Consider the following 17,741-nt stretch of genomic DNA (forward strand, 5'->3'; position numbering starts at 1 on the left):
GGTGTACTGTAGGGGTGGGTTTGGATAATCAGTTTTCCGATTAAAATCAATTTCAGCTCAAATAACACAATATTGAGTCATTAAAATCCTGAATTGATTTTAAAATATGAATGTATTTTGCCAGAACTACCAGAATCTCAGGTTAAAGCTCAACAAAACAATTTCAACAATCACCAAACAGCTAAAACAGCAAACGGATTCCACACAAAGACGTAAACACAAAGCGTGGACCCCACGAATCAGACACGCCGTCGAGGCTGAAAGCCGAAGGCTCACAGATTCTGAAGCTGCAGGTTTCGTCACTCACCAGCCAATATTGACTGAACCAGCAGCAAAAGATGATCCAAACTAGGTTTCACATTTCACTTCACATAAACATCATCATGAATTCCCTGACTTTTTCGGTTTTGCTTCCACCACGATGAAATCACTTTTCCTGCACAGCTCTCTCTCTCTCTCCCTCAGTGTACTTCAAGAACAGTTTCCCATTTCAAATCTCAGTTTCCTGCATTATTCGCTTGCTTTTTACCACCCTCCAACCTGCCAAACAGACTGTGAGCATAGTACAGTGTACAAGCAGAGAGGGAGTTGCTTGCAAGAGCGTAGAGAATGCAGCAGACACTCGCTCTCACTGGAATCACTAGGATGGCTCATTTTGCATCTTTGAAAAATGTGGATGGTGTTTCTGCCTCTAAATCTGAACAGTTTGACCAAAATCACAGCGAGATATCACCTAATAGGTAAGATCTACCTGTTATTGACTATTTTCAAGCTCAGAGCTAAGCTATAAAATTAACCTCACCTGTTTGTATCATGTTTAAGTCACATGACGGAGTGTTGTTTCCATGACGAGTGATCAGTCTAAAATGGAGCCAATTGAATTCAAGAATGGAGACCAGTCTGATCCGCAAATGTGAGAATTTTGTGACTTTTACAAAGATTGCATATAAGTTTGTTGAATTTAGTAAATCGTAGCCTGTTGTCTGAATGTTGAATGTTTATCATGTGTTGAAGCCAAGTGAACCAGGAGAGACCAGAATCACCAGCCCCCACCTGTGTGACCATAAGGAGGTCTAGAATGGAACCAATAGCATTCCAGGCTGGAGACCAGTCTGATCCACAAATGTGAGAATTAAAACATGCCCTAAACATATTATCATATGATTTTACTGATGAGCACTGAGAGTTGTCAAAACACTTATTTCATGGCCTGAAATGTTGAATGTTTGTAATGTGTTGAAGCTGAGTGACCGTCCTTACCCAGCTGCGTGTCCGTGAAAAGTGACCATACTAGATTACTAAACTGAAAGAAAGCAATGGACAACAACATATAACATAACAAATCTACTTTTTTAATTCTAGGAAGTAATTGTCATTTGAACTGTGTCACTTAAAGGAAACATACTAAACCTGCATGGCAACTGTTTATCGAAGGCAGTCTTCTGCTATTTTTAGAAATGAAAATGTTTGTTACAAAAAGCCACACCACATCAAGAACTCCACCGACTTCACCGACAAGGTCCAGAAACTTACCCTGGATCCAGATGAAACCATGGTGTCCTTTGATGTAGTCTCTCTCTTCACTTGCATACCCACCACGGAGGCCGTGGAGACTGTCAGAAAACGACTACAAGAAGACAGCTCCTTGGAGGACAGGACCAACTTCACACCCGATCAGATTTGCACACTGTTAGACCTCTGCCTCACCACTACATATTTCAAATACAACGAAGGCTTTTACAGACAAAAACATGGCTGTGCCATGGGCTCCCCCGTGTCACCTATTGTAGCCAACCTTTACATGGAGGAAGTGGAAAGGAAGGCTCTTGGCTCCTTCAAAGGAAGAGTACCCAGCCACTGGTACAGATATGTGGACGACACCTGGGTCAAAATCAAGACACAAGAAGTGGAATCCTTCACTGTGCACATTAACGCTGTGGATAAAAACATCAAGTTCACCAGGGAAGACACAAAGGACAACTGTTTGCCTTTCCTGAACTGCGCTGTGCACATTGAAGAGAACAGCAACCTCAACATCGAAGTTTACCGGAAGCCCACAAACACGGACCAGTACCTCCTCTTTGACTCCCATCACCCTCTGGAACACAAACTTGGAGTAATTAGGACCCTACACCACCGGGCAGAACATGTTCCCTCTAAGCCTGAAGGAAAAAAGAAGGAACACACACATGTAAAGGAAGCACTCAAAACGTGCGGCTATCCTAAATGGGCGTTCTTAAAGTCAGCAAAGAGGCACAGAAAAGAAGATCAGACACCAGCGAGGGAGGATAAGAAAGACAGACGCAACAACATTGTCATCCCCTATGTAGCCGGTGTATCAGAGAAACTCAGGAGAGTTTTCTTCAAGCATGACATCCCAGTGTATTTCAGACCCAGCAACACGCTCAGACAGAAACTGGTTCACCCGAAAGACAAAACGCCAAAACACAGACTTAACAATGTGGTGTACGCTGTACAGTGTAGCGAGGAATGCTCAGACCTCTACATTGGAGAAACCAAACAGCCACTTCACAAGCGCATGGCACAACACAGAAGAGCCACCTCCACAGGACAAGACTCAGCAGTTCATCTGCATCTTAAGGATAAAGGACACTCTTTCGAGGATGCCAATGTTCACATTTTGGACAGAGAGGACAGATGGTTTGAAAGAGGAGTGAAAGAAGCCATCTATGTCCACTGTGAGCGACCATCTTTGAACAGAGGCGGGGGTTTACGACACCAACTCTCTGCCATCTATAATCCAGTTTTGAGATCCCTTCCCAGACGCCTTAACGCCCACTCACATCCTGGGCCATCTGACCTCAGGAATTCGCATGATAAGGTGGGGCCAGGTTTCACAATGAGCTCACCCGAAACTCTGACTGATTGGGACCCACACCCAGTTTCACACCTTGGCTCAGGCGATTAGAGGATCATCAGGGGGTCCTTTTGTCCCTCTGTGGGGGGATACTCCCACTAGGTTTATATCTGGGACTCTCCACCATTTGACCTTAGAACTGAAGAAGCTTCTCGGATGAGAGGTGAAACGTCTTCAAGTAACTTATAGAAGTCCAGACGCTTTTCTTTGCAAGCTCCTTTGTTTGTTACAAAACACTTACAAGGCACAACACTGACTTCACTAACCTAAGACTGAGATATTTTCACATTTTAGATATATGTGTGTGTTTAATGACAATTTAAAGTTTGGTATTTAAAAGTTTTAGTTTTGTAATAATTCTCTAAAAAAATAACGTCATAATGATGTCAGCTTGCTTTTTATCTCAGTAATCAGTTTTCTACATGATATTAAATATGATAACGATAGAATATAAAATATAAAATCACAGAGACATTTTATCCCTCTTGCTTTTCTACTTTAGTTTAAATTACCCAAGTTGAGGTCAGGAGAAGGAAAGTTCAAAGTTGATGAGACTTTGAACTATGTATTTATTCTTAAAAGAAAGAAAATGTGACACTTATAACAGAAGTTTTGCCTTTGTGTTACTTTGAGTGAAACAGTGGATTAAGTGTGATGAATGCCTTTCCAGTCATTGTATCCATTAAGACAAACTGTTAAAGCCAGTCGTTCATAGAAAAAAGTTGTGCAGTAAATAAAAAATAAAAAAAACTTTAAAAAGTCAGAAACAATAAGTTGTAAACTCAGTGTCAGTGTTGGTTGTGTGACACAGTTTGTCTGTGAAGGTTCTTAGTCATCCAGGTCCTTTCATGAACATACATGAACATACTGTTTACTGAGAGTACAGTTCAAACTACGGTTGTGACATGACATGTTGTCCAGAATAAAAATATTTTTTATGTGATATAAAAATGTATTTATGTCATGTCATTGCTATAGCAGTGCCATGCATTCCATAGTGTGCACAACGCTGAGACTTACCGAACCATGTCTGGGTTGCTTGTAGACAGACTTTCTCAGTTTCTCAGTGTCTGTCAGCAACAACAAATTAGACCTGAAAAGAGATCCACTTCAACAACCTCCAAAGCGCAACACTTTTCAAAATCTGCAAGAAACCTGCACCTGCTGAATGTGAAAACAATAAACCTGTTTCACTGCTTAAGGCAAAAACACATGATCGAGTACAACAAGGCTATTTAGGAGATAAAAGCAGTTGGTGATGTTAAAAAAAATATGGTTAAATGGCCTGTATTTGTATAGCGCTTTACTAGTCCCTAAGGACCCCAAAGCACTTTACACATCCAGTCACACATTCACACACTGGTGATGGCAGCTACATTGTAGCCACAGCCACCCTGGAGCGCACTGAGAGAGGCGAGGCTGCCGGACACTGGCGCCACCGGGCCCTCTGACCACCACCAGTAGGCAAGGGTGAAGCGTCTTGCCCAAGGACACAACGGCCGAGACTGTCGGAGCCAGGGCTTGAACCGGTAACCTTCCCATTACAAGGCGACCTCCCAACTCTGGCCTGCTCCCAACTCGGCTGGCCTGGAAACACCAGACACCGAGACATTTATGCAAATGTACTGTTTATAAGATTGGGGAAACCTGCAATCAGCTGAGACTGAAGAAGTCACTTGGATGAGTGACGAAATGTTTCTCCCACAAAACGCTACATCCAGATGAACAGAATCAACTTTTGGAGATTTACTTTCCTGGATGATTGAGCATGCATCAAGACAACTTTGACTATTGATCTTATGCTCATGGAAGAATTGGGATTTGGTGGGATTATGCAACATTAAGACAGCAGCCAGGTATCCCGAACTAATTTTGTGGTTCATTCACACCTCGCTCGAGTTGACCAGCGTGTCTATTACATGTTTTACCATGATATTGGGTTAACTTGGCATAAAATTAAATAGAAAATGCTCATTGCATGTGTCATGAGTTAGAAAGTATAGAGGAAGTGGGTGTGTATTTTGAGTAGCCTGTAATGGTGTTGGTCACATCATGATCATGAGATGTTCCCAAGAAATACACTGTATACTGCAACTTTGTGATTGCCTCTAAAAAACACTCTTTAAAATGAAAAATGTTACTCTGCATTTTGTAGATGCTTGAGGAGGAAATTGTTACTTTTATGAAAAATGAGCTACAAAAATTCAAGAAATTTCTGAGTCAAAAATGTCCAGAAGGCACACAAAAAAAGAAGATTATGAGAGAAGATTATGAATCAACGGCTGATAAAAAAGATGAGATCAGCGATGGTGACACATTTCTGAGACTCACACTGAGCTTCCTGAGAAGAAAGAAGCAGGATCAGCTGGCTGATTCTCTGCAGAGGAGTGAGATGCTTTTCTATATTTTCTTCATTTTTTACATCTGTGGAAACTGTCAAACTGCCAAAGAGGTAAAATTGTTATTATAATGTAAAATTATTGTGAAACAATAACTCTGTTAACCTCAGTAATGGATAATGTGAAGATCTCAATAATGGATTAGGTTTCTTAAAGGTTTCTTAAAAACCATATTGCACTTAGCATATTTGATTCACTGTAAATGGACCTATATCACCTGATGTTTCCTCAGAAACTTCTGCTGCCATTTGCCAACATAAATTAAAGTGTAACCTGAGGAAAAAGTTTCAGTGCTTGTTTGAGGGGGGTGCCCGAGCAGAGAACCCCACTCGTCTGAATCAGATCTACACAGAGCTCCACATCTTAGAGGGTGAGAACAGAGATGATGATCATCATGAGGACAGACAGATACAACCTGCCTCCTTGAAACCTGGAGGTTCAGCTGATATCTTTTTTGGGAATATTTTTAAACCTTTATCTGGAAGACATGAACCAGTCAGAACTGTGGTGACAAAGGGAGTGGGTGGAATTGGAAAAACAGTCTTGACACAAAAATACATTTTGGACTGGGCTAAAACCAAAGCCAACAACAATATACAGTTTATCTTCCAATTCACTTTCCGAGAGCTCAATTTGCTGAAAACAAAACAGTGCAGCTTGGTGGAACTTATCCATTATATGTTTACTGACACCAAAGAAGATAAGATAAGATAAGATAAGATAAGATAAGATAAGATAAGATAAGATAAGATAAGATAAGATAAGATAAGATAAGATAGAACTTTATTAATCTCTCGGGTGGGTTCCTCTGGGAAATTCGATTTCCAAAAAAGCACAGCACCGACAGAAGTTACAGAATATTATATATATATATATACACACACACACATACACACACATATATAAATACAGAGACAAATATAAATAAAATATACGAAGGGGATAAATAGAATAAATAGGAATAAAAATAAAAATACAAGTGAATTGCACATTTCAAGTATTGAGGTCTATTGCACTGTTGACTATTTACAAAAAGTATTGCACAAGGTATTGTACAGTGAGGTGAAGAGGCACTACAGCTTAGTTGTTCCCCCCTCCTTTGTCCTCCTGTTTCCTGTTTCCCCTCCCTCTCCCCTCCAGAGAGGAGTTAAACAGTTTGATGGCGTGTGGGACAAAGGAGTTTTTAAGTCTGTTAGTTCTTGTCTTGGGGAGAAGCAACCTGTCACTGAACAGACTCTTCTGGTTGTTAATGGCCGTGTGCAGAGGATGCCCAGCATTGTCCATAATGTCCATCAGTTTCTTTAATGTCCTTTTCTCTGCCACTGTCACCAGAGTGTCCAGCTTCATGCCGACCACAGAGCTAGCCTTCCTGATCAGTTTCTCCAGCCTGGATGAGTCCTTCTTTGCTGTGCTGCTCCCCCAGCACACCACAGCATAGAAAAGTACTCCAGCAACCACTGACTGGTAAAACATCCTCAGGAGCTTCCTGCAGATGTTAAAAGACCTCAGCCTCCTTAGGAAGTACAGTCGGCTTTGGGCTTTTTTATACAGGTGCTCTGTGTTGCATGACCAGTCCAGTTTATTGTCCACCCACAGCCCGAGGTACTTGTACTTGTTGACCACCTCCACTTCCTCACCCTCTATCTGAACTGGCAGTGGACCTTCTCTGGACCTCCCGAAGTCCACAACCAGTTCCTTAGTCTTTGAGGTGTTGAGTTGCAGGTGGTTTGTGTGACTCCATGCGACAAAGTTCCTCACCAGACTTCTGTACTCCTCTTCCTGATCATCCCAGATACACCCCATGATGGCTGTGTCATCTGCAAACTTCTGAATATGGCATAATTCAGAGTTGTAGCAGAAGTCAGAGGTGTACAGGGTGAAGAGAAGAGGGGACAGCACAGTTCCCTGTGGTGCTCCTGTGCTGCTCACCACAGTGTCAGACGTGATGTCCTTCAGCCTGACGTACTGTGGTCTGTCGGTGAGGTAGTCGGAAATCCAAGCCACCAGGCAGGGGTCCACCTCCATCCTGTTCAGTTTTTCCTGAAGCATACAGGGCCGGATGGTATTAAAGGCACTGGAAAAGTCAAGAAACAGGATCCTGACCATGCCTTTTCCCCCATCCAGGTGTGAGTGGGCTCTGTGTAGGAGGTACAGGATGGCATCCTCCACTCCAACACCCGCCTTGTATGCAAACTGTAGTGGGTCCTGGGCATGTTGTACCTGTGGTCGGAGGAGGTTGAGGAAGAGCCGCTCTAGAGTCTTCATAAGATGTGACGTCAGTGCCACCGGTCGGAAGTCATTCAGCTCATTGGGCCGGTTCCTTTTGGGGGCCGGGACGATGCAGGATGTCTTCTATAGGGCGGGCACTCTCCCCAGTCGCAGACTGAGATTGAAGACTCGTTGTAGCGGCTCCCCAAGTTCAGCAGCACATGCCTTTAGCATCCTAGGACACACCTTGTCTGGGCCTGCTGCCTTTCTGGGGCGAAGCTTCCTCAGTTGTCTCCTGACCTGATCCACTGTGACACTGGGAGATGTTTGGGAGGAGGGGAGGGGGGGAGATGTCTTGCTGCTGAGAGAGGGAAGAAAAAGCAGGAATCTGCCACTTTGAAGAGTTTCAGGTTGTGTTTCTCCTGGATGGTCTGGATGAGTGTCGACTTCCTCTGGACTTCCACAACAACAGCATTGTGACTGATGTTACAGAGTCCACCTCACTGGATGTACTGCTGACCAACCTTATCAGGGGGAACCTGCTTCCCTCTGCTCGCCTCTGGATAACAACACGACCTGCAGCAGCCACTCTGATCCCTCATGAGTGTGTTGACATGGTGAAAGAGGTCAGAGGCTTCATGGACTCACAGAAGGAGAAGTACTTCAGGAGGAGATTCAGGGATGAAGACCAGGCAAATGCAATGATCTCACACATTGGGACATCACGACGCCTCCACATCATGTGCCACATTCCGGTCTTCTGTTGGATCACCTCTACAGTTCTCGAGGATGCACTCCAGTTCAAAGAGAAGACAGAACTTCCTGCAACCCTGACTGAGATGTACATCCACTTCCTGTTAACTCGGATAAAGCAAGATAATGCAAAGTATCATAGAAAGGCTGAGACAGATTCAGAAGCCAAGAAGATCTTTCTGGCTTTGGGAAACCTTGCTTTTGAGGAGCTGCAGAAAGAAAACCAGATATTTTCTGAAACAGAACTAAAAGAGTATGGCATTGACATCAAAACTGGATCACTCTGCTCAGGACTGTTCATAGAGGTCTTCAATACGAAGCATGGGTTGAGCCAGGAGAGAGTGTTTTCCTTTGTCCATCTGAGCATTCAAGAGTTTCTGGCTGCACTTCATGTCCTTCTAACATTTGTCAACACTGGTGTCAATCTACTGAGAAGACGTCGATTGTCAGTAAAACATGAGCATGCATGTAAGAAACTCTACCAGGACGCAGTGGACCAGGCTTTACAGAGTCCAAAGGGGCACCTAGACTTGTTTGTTCGCTTCCTGCTGGGTCTTTCACTGGATACTAATCAGACTTTCCTACAAGGCCTGCTGAAAAAGACAAAGAGTAAACCAAAGGTCAGAGAAAAGCTAGTGCAGTACGTCAAGCAGAAGATCAGACACTGTCCTTCTCCAGAGAGAAGCATTAATCTGTTTCACTGCCTAAATGAACTCAATGACAATTCTTTAGTGGAGGAAATCCAACAGCTTCTGAGATCAGGAAGCTTCTTTGAAAACAAACTCACTTTTTCTCAGTGGTCAGCGCATACATTTTACAATAAAACATACATTTGCATGAAACCAAAATACAACATAAATACAACTACAATTAATAGACAATAAATTTTAAAAATAAAAAATCATTAATTAAAATGACTACAGCTCTGATTTCCCTTTAATCACACTTTGACCTTCAATGTAAAGAATCTGATGTCTGTAATCAATTTGATTTCGGTTGGAAGTGTGTTCCACAGATGGCAGGCCTTTATGGAAAATGCTGACTGACCAAATTAAGATCTCGATATGATATCTTGCAGTTGCCGTTCACCATGCTCCTAGTAATACGATTACTATCTTGTCTTTGGATGTATCTATTAAGACACTCTGGGGCTATCCTATTTATACATTTAAAAACTAATTTAAGAAAACACAAATGATTAAAACTCATAAAACTAAGTAGATTATATATTTCTTTAAAATGTGACAATGATGCCACCGAATAGATTTTTTATCCATTATTTTTAAAGATTGGTTATATAAGGATACCACAGGCTGAACTGTAGATGGTGCTGCTTGAGTCCAAACTGTCAGACAATATGAAAAATGAGAGAATATCATGGAATGCATGAATAACTGAGCTGCTGAAGTAGGTATATAATGCCGAATTAACTTAAAACAATTCAGATTAACCTTGACCGTCGTTGAAATCTTCTTTACATGTGTATCAAATTTAAGAGTGAATCTAAAATTATTCCTAAAAACTTAAAATCTTTAACCTCCTTTATTTCTTCGTTGCTTAACTTGATTTTAAAATCATCAGGTGAACTTTGTTTTCTAATAGAAAAACACATAGAAACTGTTTGTTTTTTTTAATTCAATACAAGATGATTATGTTCCAGCCATTGTTGGACATCATTCAGATGTGTCGTTAAAGTATCTGCTGCTTCACCAGGTGACTTAGCTGGTACATATATAACTGCATCATCTGCATAAAGCTGGTAGATAGCTTTTGGACAACTGGCAGGCAAATCATTTATGCTATATCATGCTATATCTAGCAGAGAAAACATTTTGTGTATGTTCACAGGTTATCAGGCTGATCACAGAGACAGGCTGTTGTGTCCTGGCTTCAGCTCTGAACTCCAACCGCTCTAATCTGAGGGAGCTGGATATGAGTTTTAATCATCCAGGAGACTTGGGACTTCAACTACTGTCTGCTTTACAGCAGGAGCCAAAGTGCAAACTGGAAACTCTCAAGTATGATGTTTTTAAAATCAGTACACATACGTCATAGCCTTCGTTTACTGAGCCTGAGTTTGTGTTCACTTGTCTTTCTCTACCACATCAACAGGACTGGTCACTGTGGAAAATGCAGAATGGCCCCATCACCCCTAAGATGTAAGCCAAACCACTATTAAAAGGATCTTGGAAAACAATCAATTCAAATTATCAACATTATAATATGATATAATTAGTGCTGTCAGCGTTAATGTCATTAAAATGACGTTAACACCATAACCGCATTAACGCAGCAAATCTCCGTTAATGAGTTAACGTGGATCGCCCCGTGCGTGGGGCTGCATGGCATCAATACGTTAGCTCATTTAGCTTGTTAATGCATTAGACCTGGATGACTGAGAACCTTCACAGACAATGCATTAGAGCCGTCCAGCCCCACGCACGGGGCGATCCGCGACAACTTGCTAACGGAGATTTGCCGCGTTAATGCGGTTATGGTGTTAACGTCATTTTAACAAGATTAGCGCTGACAGCACTAGATATAAAATATTCTTTGAAATGTGATGAAATAATTAGCTATGCTTAGCATAAAGACTGGAAGAATGGTGAACCCGTAGTTTGGATCCAACTGAGGGTAACATAAACCATAACCTCTCAAAACTCAATCATTAATAATAATAATGGATACTTTATTGATCCCCATGGGGAAATTACTTGTTTTTCTCTGCATTTGACCCATTCACTCAGTGAAGCAGTGGGCAGCCCACTAAGCAGGCGCCCGGGGAGCAGTGTGTAGGGACGGTACCTTGCTCAGGGGTACCTCAGGGTAGCCGTTAAGTGGATTCGAACCGCCGACCTTCCGATCATGGGGCGACCACTTTACCTACTGAGCTATCCCTGCCCCCAATTAATATGTCATATCTTATTTGTTTAATGTCTACAAAAGCCAAAGTACAGGTTGGGCCAATTTTATGGATACACCGTAATAACATGGGAATGGTTGGTGATATTAAAGTCCTGTTTGTGGCACATTAGTATATGTGAGGGGGCAAACTCCTCAAGATGGGTGGTGACCATGGTGGCCATTTAGAAGTTGGCCATCTTGGATAGAACTTTTGTTTTTTCAATAGGAAGAGGGCCATGTGACACATCAAACTTATTGGTAATGTCACAAGAAAAACAATGGTGTGCTTGGTTTCAGCGTAACTTTATTCTTTCATGAGTTATTTACAACTTTCTGACCACTTATAAAATGTGTTCAATGTGCTGCCCATTGTGTGTTGGATTGTCAATGCAACCCTCCTCTCCCACTCTTCACACACTGATAGCAACACCGCAGGAGAAATGCCAGCACAGGCATCCAGTATCCGTAGTTTCAGGTGCTGCACATCTCGTATCTTCACACTATAGACAATTGCCTTCAGATGACCCCAAAGATAAAAGTCTAAGGGGGTCAGATCGGGAGACCTTGGGAGCCATTCAACTGGCCTAAAACAACCAATCCACTTTCCAGGAAACTGTTCATCTACGAATGCTCGGACCTGGCACCCATAATGTGGTGGTGCACCATCTTGCTGGAAAAACTGAGGGAACGTGCCAGCTTCAGTGCAAAAAGAGGGAAACACATCATCATGTAACAATTTCAAATATCCAGTGGCCTTGAGGTTTCCATTGATGAAGAATGGACCCACTATCGTTGTACCCCATATACCACACCAAACCATCACTTTTGTTGTTCCAACGGTCTTGGAGGGATCCATCCAATGTGGGTTAGTGTCAGACCAATAGCGGTGGTTTTGTTGGTTAACTTCACCATTCACATAAAACTTTTCCTCATCACTGAACAAAATCTTCTGTGTGAACTGAGGGTCCTGTTCCAATTTTTGCTTTGCCCATTCTGCAAATTCTGTGCGCTGATCTGGGTCATCCTCGTCGAGATCCTGCAGTAGCTGGAGTTTGTAAGGGTGCCATTTGTGAGTAGCTAACATCCGCCGAAGGGATGTTCGACTAATGCCACTCTCCAGTGACATGGCCACGCTGTGGGCTCTTGCTGAATGAAGCTAGGACAGCCACTGATGTTTCTTCATTAGTGAGTTTTCTTGCGTCCACATTTTGGCAAATCCAACACTGAACCAGTTTCACGAAAATTAGCAAGCAGTTTGCTAACTGTAGCATGGGAGATGGGTGGTCTCGTAGGGTGTCTTGCATTGAAATCTGCTGCAATGACCCGGTTACTGCGTTCACCAGATATCAACACAATTTCGATCCGCTCCTCACGTGTTAACCTCTTCAACATGTCAATGACTGTGAACAAAGAGAAACTTGTAAATAACTCATGAAAGAATAAAGTTACGTTGAAACCGAGCACACCATTGTTTTTCTTGTGACATTACCAATAAGTTTGATGTGTCACATGGCCCTCTTCCTATTGAAAAAACAAAAGTTCTATCCTAGATGGCTGACTTCTAAATGCCCACCATGGTCACCACCCATCTTGAGGAGTTTGCCCCCTCACATATACTAATGTGCCACAAACAGGACTTTAATATCACCAACCATTCCCATGTTATTACGGTGTATCCATATAAATGGTCCACCCTGTACTATTAGTACTGGACCCAAACACAGCAGAAGGAAACCTCAAACTGTCTACAGACAACAGAAAAGCCGTGTTGGTGAAAGAGGAGCAGCCTGATCATCCAGAGAGATTGGATAGCTGGAAACAGGTGCTTTGCAGCGATGGTTTGACTGGGCGCTTTTACTGGGAGGTACGGTGGACAGGAACGGTTACAATAGGAGTGACATACAAAGGAATCAGGAGGAAAGCATACATTGATGGCTGCTGTATTGGATGGAACCAATTACAACCAGTCCTGGAGTCTTTTCTGCTCAGCTCAAGGTTTCACTGCCTGGCACAATAGCATACCAACAGACATAAAAACAGCCCCACCTGCTGACTCTAACTGAGTAGCAGTATATCTGGACTGGCCTGCTGGCACTGTGTCCTTCTATTGTCTCCCTTGCATAGTGTCTTCACGAAAACAGATACATCTCCACACGTACCAGACCACGTTCACTGAGCCAGTCTATGCTGCATTTGGACTTGGACGTGTACTTGAGTTTGAGCCTGATGGTACATTGTTATCATCCCAGATTGTTCTGTTTAAAAATGAAGAATGAATGTTCCCTAGAAGATTGATTCCCAAAGTGTGTGATGCAGGATCTTTGAGGCTTTAAGACAGGATGAGGGTCCTCTGAGATGTATTTATATTTTTTACTGCTACATTTACTTCTGTACATTTTTGACTACCGTGATTTATTATTAACTCTTTTTTAAGTCTACAACAACATGCTGAACAAGTTTGAGATATCACTGAGAAATTCACAGGTAGCATTTTTGTAGCTGACCAGCAGTTGTATTTAATGTATTTATGAATGAAAGAACGTGTCTAAGAGCGTTTTTAGCTCCTCATGCAGTTTTACTCCTGTGTCACAATCCTTGCAAGGAATTCCCACAGAAGAAATACCAGCTCCTTTGTATTTGTTTTTTCTGATTCAGTATATTTTATTCTCTGAATATGTATATTGCATGTTATAGTTGACTGTTATACTAATATTAACGACACGTGTGTGTGTGTGTGTGTGTGTGTGTGTGTGTGTGTGTGTGTGTGTGTGTGTGTGTGTGTGTGTGTGTGATCAATATGAATGGGTGACATTTATTTATTTTTACTTTTTATTTTATTTTATTTTTTTGCCTGTCCCATTTGGTTATTTAGCCGTCAGAGTTGTTGTCTGAAGGCCAACAAAGATGCCCAACGGATTTACTTTGCCAAGTGGATCATCACGGCCTTGCCATTTGATCCATTTGATCTACCTTTGTTGTTATTATTTATTTAATTTTATTTTCAGTTGTTACAGATGGGACAGACATGGCTGGGGGATAGGAAAGGGAGAAAGAAAGATGAAGAAACAGAATAACAGAGGGCAAGTGAGACAGTGAGAAAGGGCACTTAGAAAGAAAAAAAATCTTCCAGATCACCAGTTGAGAGAAAAAAACAAGAAAAAGAATAAGAAAAAGAAAAAACAAGCAAAAAATGAGGGCAACATAATAAACACAGCACCATTGCATTAATCTAGCTAACAGTAAATAACAGTAAATACTAAATATTGAATGTTGTTGTGCAGCACACAGCCTCGACAGCGCACAATGTGCTTTGAGGTAGCAGCCAAGAAAGGTGTAGTTTGTGTCTTCACAGGGGACAATTATTTTTAAGGCTATGGATGGACGCTGACTGTTCAAAGACAAACTAGGAAGCATTTTTTAGACATTATTAACAATGCAGCAAAAACTCTGGGCTACATAGAACATGGAAAAACACTGGTGACATTGGAAAGAAAAATGTCTGGACTTCTTTAAGTTGGTTGAAGACGTTTCACCTCTCATCCAAGAAGCTTCTTCAGTTCTTAGGTCAAATGGTGGAGAGTCCCACCCAGATTTAAACCCAGTGGGAGTTTCCCCCCAAAGAGGGACAAAGGACCCCCTGGTGATCCTCTACCTAATAACATGAACCACGGTGTGAAACTGGATTATAGATGGCAGACAGCTGGTGTCGTAAACCACCACTTCTGTTCAAAGATGGTCGCTCACAGTGGACATAGATGGCTTCTTTCACTCCTCTTTCAAACCATCTATCCTCTCTGTCCAAAATGTGAACATTGGCATCCTCGAAAGAGTGACCTTTGTCCTTTAGATGCAGATGGACTGCTGAGTCTTGTCCTGTGGAGGTGGCTCTTCTATGTTGTGCCATGCGCTTGTGAAGTGGCTGTTTGGTCTCTCCGATGTAGAGGTCTGGGAATTCCTCGCTACACTGTAGAGCATACACCACATTGTTAAGTTTGTGTTTTGGAGTTTTGTCTTTCGGGTGAACCAGTTTTTGTCTGAGTGTGTTGCTGGGTCTGAAATAATCCAGGATGTCGTGCTTGGAGAAAACCCTCCTGAGTTTCTCTGATGCACCGTCAAGTCAAGTCAAGTCAAGTCAACTTTATTTGTCAATTCTGCCACATGTACAGGACATACAGAGAATAGAAATTTCGTTACTCTCAAACCCTAGTGATTAAAAAATGCAAATAAAATAATTAAAAAGTAAAAATTTAAATAAATACAATACAATTTTACGTATAACAAAAAAAAAAAAAAAGCTATGCAATATACAATATACAATATTCAAGTAAGGAGGCTACATAGGGGATGACAATGTTGTTGCATCTGTCTTTCTTATCGTCCCTCGCTGGTGTCTGATCTGAGTACAGTTCCAGCCTTGAATTCAGATGGCTCTTTTCAGTTTATTTCTTCATGCAAGTACTGCTGGGTATACATGAGTAATAATAAAGACAATAATAAATAATGTAATAAGTAAAGCTGATTCCAGAGCTAAACTCAGAACAGGCAAACAGCCAGTCTATTAGCTCTCTGTCATTCTGGTCCTGAGGCAGAATCACCCTCCATGTTTTCCTCACAAATATTCACTGTACACACTCACAGAGGGAAATTTGGACTGATTTATTAGCAAATTCCTTTCACCTAAAAGCACGTGGTCATCTTCATAAACAGGATATCAAACTTTTCAAGGTCACTTTAAATCAGTCAAACACTAAATTGTAAATTGTTATTAATCCTTTTACCTTAGTCTTCAAGTTTATATTTATTTCTTACTCTTCTTATATTTATTTTTTGTCTTTTGCACTGAATGGAGCTGGAGCTTTGTCGTCTCCTCTCTCTATATACTGTACTGTTTATAGCAGAGATGACAATAAAGTTTACTTTGATCACAGTCAAATATCTCATCATTGAATCATTGTAGTTTGGAAGTTTAGCATTCTTGCCTGACAAACTTTTCGCAGTGTTTGTGAGTGTCTGATGTTCTTGTTTTATGCTTTTTCTACTACATCCCTGTAAAACCAGTCTAACCTGTAGTGGGAGTGAATAGAAAAATCACAGCATTAGATCTGGTAGGTCTCCACTAGATGGAGACAAAGCTGACTACAGTATGCAGGAGGTTTTTTTTTTTTTTTAAATTCAATTATAGTTCATCTATTTGAGTTCTTTTTCCTTTTCAAAACTAAATTCTTCTGTTCTGCTAAGCAGAGAACAATGAATGATAATGATTTTCGTACTTTTTCGGTATTCGCTATTTCATAAAATTGTAGCTATATCAAATTCTTCTTTATATAGCTACTGTTTTCAGTGCTATTTTTGTCTCTTCACTTTTTTCCTGCCTTGGTCACTGCTGTAGGATTTATTTATTTTATCCCATTTAACCGGAAATAAGCGAGATACGGTCGGGATTTTTGGTGTATCTTATTCTGCTTATAATAAAAAAATAATAATAATGCAACACACTGAAGGAAGACAAGGTTCATCCAGGTGCACATGGAGGTTTATTGCGCTGAAACACAGCAAAACAGTTCTGTGTTACTGACATACGGTGGCCCCTAGAGACAAAGCACGTACAAACTCCAAAACACTTGCAAACTCCAAAACACATGCAAATTCCAAAACACATGCAAATTCCAAAACACTTGCAAACTAAAAAACACATGCAAACTCCAAAACACGTACAAACTCCAAAACACATGCAAACTCCAAAACACGTACAAACTCCAAAACACTTGCAAAATCCAAAACACGTACAAACTAAAAAACACATGCAAAATCCAAAACACTTGCAAAATCCAAAACACTTGCAAACTCAAAAACACATGCAAACTCCAAAACACGTACAAACTCCAAAACACTTGCAAAATCCAAAACACGTACAAACTAAAAAACACTTGCAAAATCCAAAACACATGCAAATTCCAAAACACAACGGAAGTGCTCCAGGACGCTAGGGGCAGTGTTGAGCTTTTGTTACCTAGTAACTACACAAGCCAGGAAGTACCAATGACCGGATTTGGGGTTTGCAGCCTTAAAGGCCGCATTTTAAGGCCGATTACGTCACAGCGACAAGAGAAGGCTTTCCCAATTCAAAGGCTGCTCGAAATGCGGCCCTCAAATGCGTCCATAATTTCCCTGAATTTTAAGGATGGGTCGGTGTAGCCTTCATGGCCCAACATATCCCAGACTTCATAGTGCGGTGGTGGTGTGGATAATTTTGCCGAAAAAAAAACGGTGGAAGCGGAGCGGAGGAAGAGTAAACTTCCAGAAGTAAGTACTGAATATTATGTCACTTATTTATGCGCAAATATTTTTTTAATGAAGAACGTTAAACCATTATTGTTGGCCACGTGTCGGGAAAGTTATGTGACATTAGTGATGTCTGTACTTTCAGAATTAACTTGGTTTTAAAGCCTTTACTTTAAAAAATATATATATAGTCGACCTTAATCTTACAGAGATTGTGATGATTTTGTGGATAATTAAAGTCAGTCATATATCCACAAACACAACAAGCTGAAAGTCAGTGAATGCTGCTCGGTTTGCAGTCCTGAATATCACGGCAC

The 17,741-nt window shown here is 41.4% G+C and overlaps 1 pseudogene; it reads left to right on the forward strand.

The window, feature by feature from the left end:
- Window positions 1-645: 645 nt before the first annotated feature.
- Window positions 646-13,418, forward strand: LOC147339469 (NACHT, LRR and PYD domains-containing protein 3-like; annotated as a pseudogene).
- The last annotated feature ends 4,323 nt before the right edge of the window (window positions 13,419-17,741 follow it).

This window comes from Aulonocara sp. 'chitande type north' Nkhata Bay, linkage group LG1 (genome assembly GCF_057382095.1).
Source record: "Aulonocara sp. 'chitande type north' Nkhata Bay isolate Kocher_YH1m ecotype deep benthic linkage group LG1, A_spYH_male_GT1.1, whole genome shotgun sequence".
Lineage (NCBI taxonomy): Eukaryota > Metazoa > Chordata > Actinopteri > Cichliformes > Cichlidae > Aulonocara > Aulonocara sp. 'chitande type north' Nkhata Bay.